The 8,052-nt window shown below is 29.5% G+C and overlaps 1 long non-coding RNA gene across 9 annotated transcripts; it reads left to right on the top strand.

Annotated features, from left to right (window-relative positions):
- Positions 1 to 2,242: 2,242 nt before the first annotated feature.
- Positions 2,243 to 6,778, top strand: LOC106755380. Of its 9 annotated transcripts, none has more exons than XR_002667100.1 (8): positions 2,243 to 2,908; positions 3,289 to 3,375; positions 3,903 to 4,036; positions 5,604 to 5,720; positions 5,803 to 6,000; positions 6,077 to 6,169; positions 6,271 to 6,449; positions 6,526 to 6,778. It is a non-coding gene; the product is annotated as an uncharacterized LOC106755380 (long non-coding RNA). The 9 variants fall into 9 exon arrangements; XR_002667099.1 differs by having other exon boundaries at positions 2,244 to 2,908; positions 5,811 to 6,000; XR_001375396.2 differs by having other exon boundaries at positions 2,249 to 2,908; positions 5,944 to 6,000; positions 6,081 to 6,169.
- Positions 6,779 to 8,052: the final 1,274 nt, after the last annotated feature.

Genomic DNA, 8,052 nt, shown 5'->3' with positions numbered 1-8,052 from the left:
ATTTTATGATAATTTAACTTAATCAAAATTTTCTTTTGAATAAGATTTTTTTCTTAGATTTCAAGCTTTTCCTTTTTTTATATGGTTTGCATGTTTGTTCTCGCAAAACAAGGTTTTAGTTGAATAAATTAATCTCTAGTAATATATGTTTGTGTATATTTTATTTGTCAATCAAGTATATGAGAATGTGTTAAAACTTCTCTAGTTTTCTTGGATCGTTTACTAAAGAAGCACAAGAATTGAAGTAAACAAAGATAGATTCTTATTTAAATATGATTTCACTAATAGCAAAATCACATTTAACACAATTTATTTATTAATTCATTTATTAGCACTTACATCGATTTTACACTACTAAATGTAGATATGTCATCGATTTAATAAATGGAATAATTTCTACATTTATTATTAAATTAATCTGAGAAATATTTTAACAATGATTAAAGTTGATATAATGTATACCCTCTAAATCAATTTTGTAAATATTACATTTGTTGTCGTAGAGAATCGTTGTAATATGTCTTGTTATTAGTTCAAAATTGGTTTGTAAGACACATGTTACATTAATCTTAGTTATTATTGAGTGTAGTGAAATATACGAGATTAATTTTTCTTGTGTATTAAAATATATAAGATATTTTATTTATAAAAAAGGAAATAGGAACTAAACTCAAAATATAAATTAGAAAAAATAATAAAGTAACATAAAATAAGTCACTAAAGATAAAAGATAAATATAAGATATGTAAGATATTTAACATTTTTTCTTAAGTAGGTACATATAAATTGTATACATCAAAATACATTCTCCTTTGTGTATAAAATATACATAAGGTATTTTATTTATAATAAGAAAATAAAGACTAAACTCAAATACAAACTAGAAAAAATAATAAAGTAATAGAAGATAAGTCACTAAAGATAAAAAATAAATATAAGATATGTAATAATCTAAGATATTTAACATTCTTCCTTAAATTGATACATATAAATTATATACACCAAGCTTGTTACAAATATAATCAATTTTTTGTCCTGTAAAGACATGGTGAAAAGATTTGTTAACTAATAATTTGAGTTAACGAACTCAATTTTGACATCTCCAAATACAATCATTTCTCAAATAAAATGACAAACACGTTTGGTCCTGTCATGAAATACATTATTAAAATTATATGAAGAGTAACTTGATTGTTACATATAAATGTCATTTGAGTGATGTATCTCGATTATAACTCTCTAATTAATTTCTTAAGCCAAACAAGTTCACAAGTGGTTAAGGTCATAACTCTATATTTTGTTTCTGCACTAGATCTTTTTTTCTACACTATGTTTCTTGATTTTTCAAGGAATCAAGTTACCACTAATTGAGACATAATATCTTATATCTTCTATCAAAAGGAGATTCTACTCAATCAACATTTGAATAACAAACAATAATGTATTTTAATATACGAATGACTACATTCCAATGATCTTCACATAGAGAATTAAGAAATAAGCCTATCATAGTGACTACAAAGGAAATGTCAAAATGAGTAATTATAAGATAATTTAATTTTCCGACTAATCTTCTCTATTGCTCAAGATTACCGTAGGCTCCCCTTGATTTGGTAAGAGTTTGGTATTATGATCCATGGGTGTGTCAATAAATTTTGAATTCATCAACCTAATTTCCTCCAAAACATCCAACGCATACTTCCTTTGAGATATAACAATACAATTGTTGGATTGTGTCACCTCTATATATACCTAATAAATATATAAGTTTGCCAAGATCTTTGGTCTGAAAATGGTGACAAAGATATTGTTTCATTTGTAAGGTGTCACTGCATGTAAAAACAATGTCACCAACATATACTATCAAGTAGACAATCCAACACTTGAGTGATTATAAGAGACTGAATGATATGCTTCATAATGCTTCGTACCAAATTGTTGAACAACACTGATAAAATTTTCAAACTAGACCTTAAGAGACTATTGTAGGCTATATAAAGATTTGTGACACTACTACAAAATTGGTCATAGATAGCGCTTTTTAAAATAAGCGCTATCTATGAGTGTACGGAACAATAGATAACGCTTATTTAAAAAAGCGCTATCTAAACCTATGACAATAAATAGCATCTTTTTGAAAAAGCGCTATCTATAAATATTTAATATTATTATTTTTATTGATAATTTAAAATATATCAATAGACAGCGTTTTTTAAAACAAACGCTATGTATTTTATTACAACAAATAGTGATTTTAAAAAAAAAAAAACACTGACTATTAAACGTTAAAAAAAATTGAGAAAAGATTTTCGATTTTCCCTAGGAGGTTCTTTTTAGCTTCAGCCAAAAATTTCCCCTTTTCCCAAAATTTCAATTTCACTTTCTTCGTATTCATCAAACTGCCCCAAATTTCATTTTGTATTTCCCTCCAATTTCTCTTTGTGTGTCCTCCAAATTTCAATTTGTAGGTTCATTCTAAGCCTTGGGCCAAGGTTCATCATGTGCGATGGAAGATAGGATTCTCAGGTACTTTTTCTTCTCATTTTGATTTCCCCTAGAGCTACACGAAAACCCTAAGTCAGCGCTAAGATATATTATCGAAGGATGGGTCTGAACCTAGAATGTCGTTTGTACGAGGCGAGGTACCTGAAGGTGGACATGGCGATGATGATACAGGCGAAGAACATAGCGGACATGCTGCCTACTTGTCACTTTTGGAGTACAACAACATTGAGGGTATGATCTTGTTCTCGGAGCTCTCCCGCCTTCGGATTTGGAGCGTCAAAAACCTCATCAAGGTGGGGCACATCGAGCCCGTCATAGTCCTCTGTGTCAACAAGGAAAAGGGTTACATCGATCTCAGCAAGCATAGGGTCTCCTAAGAGAACATTCAGGCCTGCGAGGAGAGGTACAACAAGAGCAAGCCTTTGATGACCTAGCTCTAGTGTATATAATTATTGGATATTTGAGATATGACTTTGACGCCATTATTGTCTTATAGGTCATGCTCTAGGGAATTTAGGTTGTAGAACTGGGTTGTCCATTGTTTACCTTTACTATGATTGTCATGTATACCATGCATTTTATAACATTCGAATAAGATTCATTCCTGAACGCATGACCATTCTTTCATAACTCTTCATTTTATCGAAGGCAATGTGGTGTGGTAAAACAGTATTTCTCTGTTGTGGATGGTTTCTAAAAGGATGTCTACGTACAAGAAAATAAAAACTGAGGGGAGTACTTGCTATTGAAAGTAATTTGTGTATTTTGTTATGGTTTGAACAGGAGCAAGGAATACTGGTTCTCAACAATGCCATTACTTCTTGCACTGAAGCAATAGAACAACACAAGGGTAAACTTATGGTTAAAGAGGTATGTAGAGTCGTGAATGTCACTTTATTTTTTTTATGGAGATGATTGGTTGACACCCGTCAATTTTTACTCCCACTTGACAATTGATTTTTTTTATTTTTTATGATGCAAAGCTTCTTTCTTGCAAAGACCTTGAAGTATTTTTATCTTTTCTTCTCGCCTTTTGTAGTCATCCATTAGATGAACGGGTATTCAACACAATAGCCCATCCTCTGAGGATTGTGACTAGAAATGAAGGGAGACTTGATAAGAGTTCAAATGAGAAGCAAAAAATGTTTTCTAGAATAGGTGGCAGAATTTGTTGTAAACTATTCAAGACAAGGATGCAATTTTAGTGAGATTTTTCTAATAACCATGAAAATTGTTGCCAACTTTTTCTGCTACATCTTGTCATTTCATTATAAACTGGGTTTAGATTTTTTAGTACTAAACATATATGGATAATGTACAAATCTTTTATGGTCTGCAGTATGCATCAATGCCACAAAGCATGACAATCTCTTTATTACTTGCTATGAATTATGTAGGTTTTTTTCCCTGTTGAAGAAAGCTTTTTGGAAGAGATCCAGGGCATCTCACTGTTGACAGAAGTCACCCAATGGAGTTTTTCCTACTCAATGCAATGCGTCTTGCTGACATCTTCTCTAATTGAAAGTTAGTTGTGAGTCATAAGTTTTGTGGCATATATATGTTGGAGTTGCCTTAGGGACACATAGAAAAACTAGTCATTAGTACCTGCATTTATTTTTCTTTGATTTATGGCTTGTCGTGTTTGCTCCCACTTTATCTACAGTAAGACAAAGACATGGGTATTAGATTCTCATAAGTGTCACACATATAAGTCTAAGAATGATAATTGACTTGTTTTTTATTAGTATCATACCAGAGTCAAGTTGAGTTTCAGAATTTGTTAAACATGTTCCAATTTAACTAGTAAATTAGTTGGGTTATTATAACTTTTTTCTATGTTTAATTTATTTTTTATTTAAAGTTTAATTGAGTTTGAAGTTTCTTATGGAATTTGTTATTCTCAATTGAACTTTTAGTAAGAAAAGTTTTGATATATTGAATACTCAAATTTTACTTTTTTAAGTTGAGTATGCGTAATTTACAATTTTTTTTAAATGAATAACGTGAATGTTATGTTAGATCTCATTTTACTTATTTATTCTTATGTATTATCGAAAATAACATTTTTATTAATGTAAACCAATAAGAAGTTTGTATTATTATTATTGAAAATATGTTGATTAATAAAGATATATCGATGATACAGTAATAATTATAATTGATCATTGTATGTATAGGATTTTAAAAACAAAAATCTTCAAAAAAATTTCTATACTAATATCTTCGAGTTTTTGCTTAAGGTTCTTATACATGACAACTTCCACAAATTAGCTTATACATAACCTAATTTTTGTTACGGACAAGTTTATTGCATTTTTTCTTTTCATTTTTCTCACCTAGAAGTGCTTATGGAGAAGGTTGGCCACTCTCGCTCTAAACTAATATATTGGCCACTCTTTGGTTTTTTATGAATGTTTTATTCTATGCAGCATTACATATCAGAATGATAACCAGCCATGTTTAAATGAATTCTTTTTCATAGTTTATTTGTAATTTTCCTATTGGATTCTTTTGTTTGTGGTAGCTTGCAAATTGATTGAATGCTTCTTAGGGTTTGTTTGGATGAGTTTGTGAAGAAAAATAAGAAGTAAAGAATGAAATTGACTTCTCTTTATGTTAAAATTATATCAAGAATAAACTAATTTGTAGAAATTCTCTTATAGTTTATAAAAAACTTTTATTTAACTTGTGCATAACTGTTATAAGATGCTTATGACACAACTGGTCGACAGCTTGAAGACATATGTGGATATATAGAATTAAGGGAGGTTTGCTTTAGTTATCTTACAAGACTAGATGAACTTATATTCAATGGATTTTCTCTTTTTGTGAACTTTAGTTCTATCATGATATCAAATGCTCCTTTTATGTATGTAATTTAGTGTAATTATCAAATGCTCCTTTTTGTATGTAATTTGGTGTAATTGCTTCGTATGCATAGTTTATTTCATTGACTTGCAGATCTATTTTTCGATATTTGCAAATCTAATGGTCTGATGTACATTGAAGAGTTCCCTGCTATATTAATTTGATAATTTTTGTGAGTTTTATGCTCGTTGTTTAGTGACTAACAAATGTTATTTCTTTTTAATTGGTAGCCTATCCTTGTCTATATGTCCAAGTGGGATGCGAACTTCAATTTTAGCACAATTAGTGTTAATTCTTTAACCGAGGTTACAAAGGTTTTTTTTGCTATTGTTATGCTTATTCTCCAGGTGAAGATCACTTTCCTTTTGTCTATACTCATTTTCTATCTTTTCAATTACTTATAATTAAAGCATGTGTCTTTTGTGGAAGAAAACCAGTATGGGCAGGTTGATAGGTGAAAGGAAACATATTAGCAGTTGTAAAAGAAAATAGGCATGTCTTTCTGAGTGATCTTGAAACTCATAATTGTTTTACATTCATATAAAGTGTAAGTGGTTTGTCATTGTGCAGGGTAGGCATCAAAAAGTTGGGGAGAAACCCCTTCTCTTAATTTCCACATTCGTGCAGGTACAATGATTTATAATCTACATTTTGTATCAATTAACAAATTTCCTCTAATGGGATTCTCTCTTGGTTCATGAAGAAAGGCATGGAATCTTGACTTCATGAACTGGTCAACAAGCTATGACTTTCAGCTGCTAAATATTTTGATAGAATGGCTATGAAAGAGCTTTAGGTATATCAATGTGGATTCACGTGTGCTACATTTTTTTTTTTACATCAATTTGTTGTAAAAATTTAATTAACTAATTTTATATTGTTTTTTCTTTTCTGTAGTATTTTTGTAGTTGCAGATGTCAACAATATCGTGATAATCAAATTATTGAAGTTAAGGAATACATGCAATTAGTACATACTTATACTTATAAGTTATGGTGATGGAAATGGTTATAGGTACAAATGGGATATATATGAAAGAAATTATCACATGTGAAGGGGCAATAATTTCAACTAAGGTAAATTATCTTTGTCATAATTAATTTGCACGAAAAATTTAATTAACTAATTTTATATTATTTTTCTTTGTTGCAGTATTGTCCTAATTACAGATATCTACAACATCGTGACAATCAAATTACTGAAGTTAGGAAAGATTGACATTTACGTACATGTTAATAGGTTATGTAATGGTGATGTACATGTTTATATGTATTAATAGGATATATATGTTAGGGTTGTATATATGTCTTATAAAACAATGTCATGTCATGACATGTATTTGACGATTCAACAATTATCTTTTGAAATGTTATTGTATCAAAAAAATTTATTTATACATAAAGTAATGAACATTCTTTTGAGACTTGTTTTTGTCATATTTGTCTTAATATTTTATATTTTTTTTTTTGTATATAATAGAACCAATAGGTAAAACAAGTTTATATATAATAGAACTAATATTTTATATTTTCTTTTGAAAAAATATTTTATAATTTTTAGAATATTTTATTAAAAATTATTTTTTTTTGGAAAAATTTAAATCAATAGATAGCGCTTATTTAAATAAGCGCTATCTATTGTCAAACATCAATAGATAGCGCTTTTTTTAGAAGCGCTATCTATTAACAGATAGCGATAGCGCAGACATAGATAGCGCTTAAAAAGCGCGATCTATGATAAAAAAAAAGCGCTATCTATGTATTTTTTTGTAGTAGTGTGAAGACTATATACCAATCCAAAAGACTTTCCCTGAGCAATAAATCCTAGAGGTTGCTCCATATAAATTTCTTTCTACAAATCTTTATTAAGAAACACATTTTTGGCATCCAGTCGATGAAAAGATCATTGTTGAATAACAACGATGACTATAAATAAATAAAAGTCATCTTTCTACTAGAGAAAAAATACTAACATAATCCAACCTAAAAATCCATCTAACCTTTAGCCACAATACGACTTTTAAAACTATCAATAATACCATGAGAACCAAATTTAATAGCAAAAATTCATATGCAACAAATAATAAATTTTCTAGCACTAGTACAAAAATAGAGTACAACGTCGAATATTTTGGACCTTTCACGTCGAATTCGAGAATGAAGTCATATTAGAAGACGTTAAATTGACGTTGAATTTTATCAATATACGACGTTAATCAATTTTTTTTATTTTTTTAATTAATTGTGATCCTTTTTTACAACTCTACGATACCTCTGAAAAGCAAAAAAATAACCAATTTCAGTTTTTGGCATTTTATAAAGTATGAACTATGAACGTGTAGCATAGTATCAACAACAAAAAACAACCAAGTTCAATCAAACAATGTTGGAATTCCCACTTTTACTAGAGATAAGGTCAATTTATAATATATTAGTGAGGTGCAAACCTCACGCTACAAGCCGATTTTGTGGGGTTGAGTTAGGCTTAAAGTCCACTTTTAACATGGTATTAGAGCCTATCTTAGCGATATTTCTTGTTTCTTGGGCATTTCTATTCCACCTGTTGTCGAGTCATGCACGAGATGTCTATACCTCAGTGTGAAGGGGGTGTGTTGGAAGTCTCACAGATAAGGTCAATTTATAATATATAAGTGAGGTGCAAACCTCATCTTACAAACCG

This window comes from Vigna radiata, unplaced genomic scaffold, assembly GCF_000741045.1.
Source record: "Vigna radiata var. radiata cultivar VC1973A unplaced genomic scaffold, Vradiata_ver6 scaffold_253, whole genome shotgun sequence".
NCBI lineage: Eukaryota > Viridiplantae > Streptophyta > Magnoliopsida > Fabales > Fabaceae > Vigna > Vigna radiata.
Note: the sequence above shows the minus strand (reverse complement) of the source record. Positions and strands in the feature narration are given on the sequence as shown.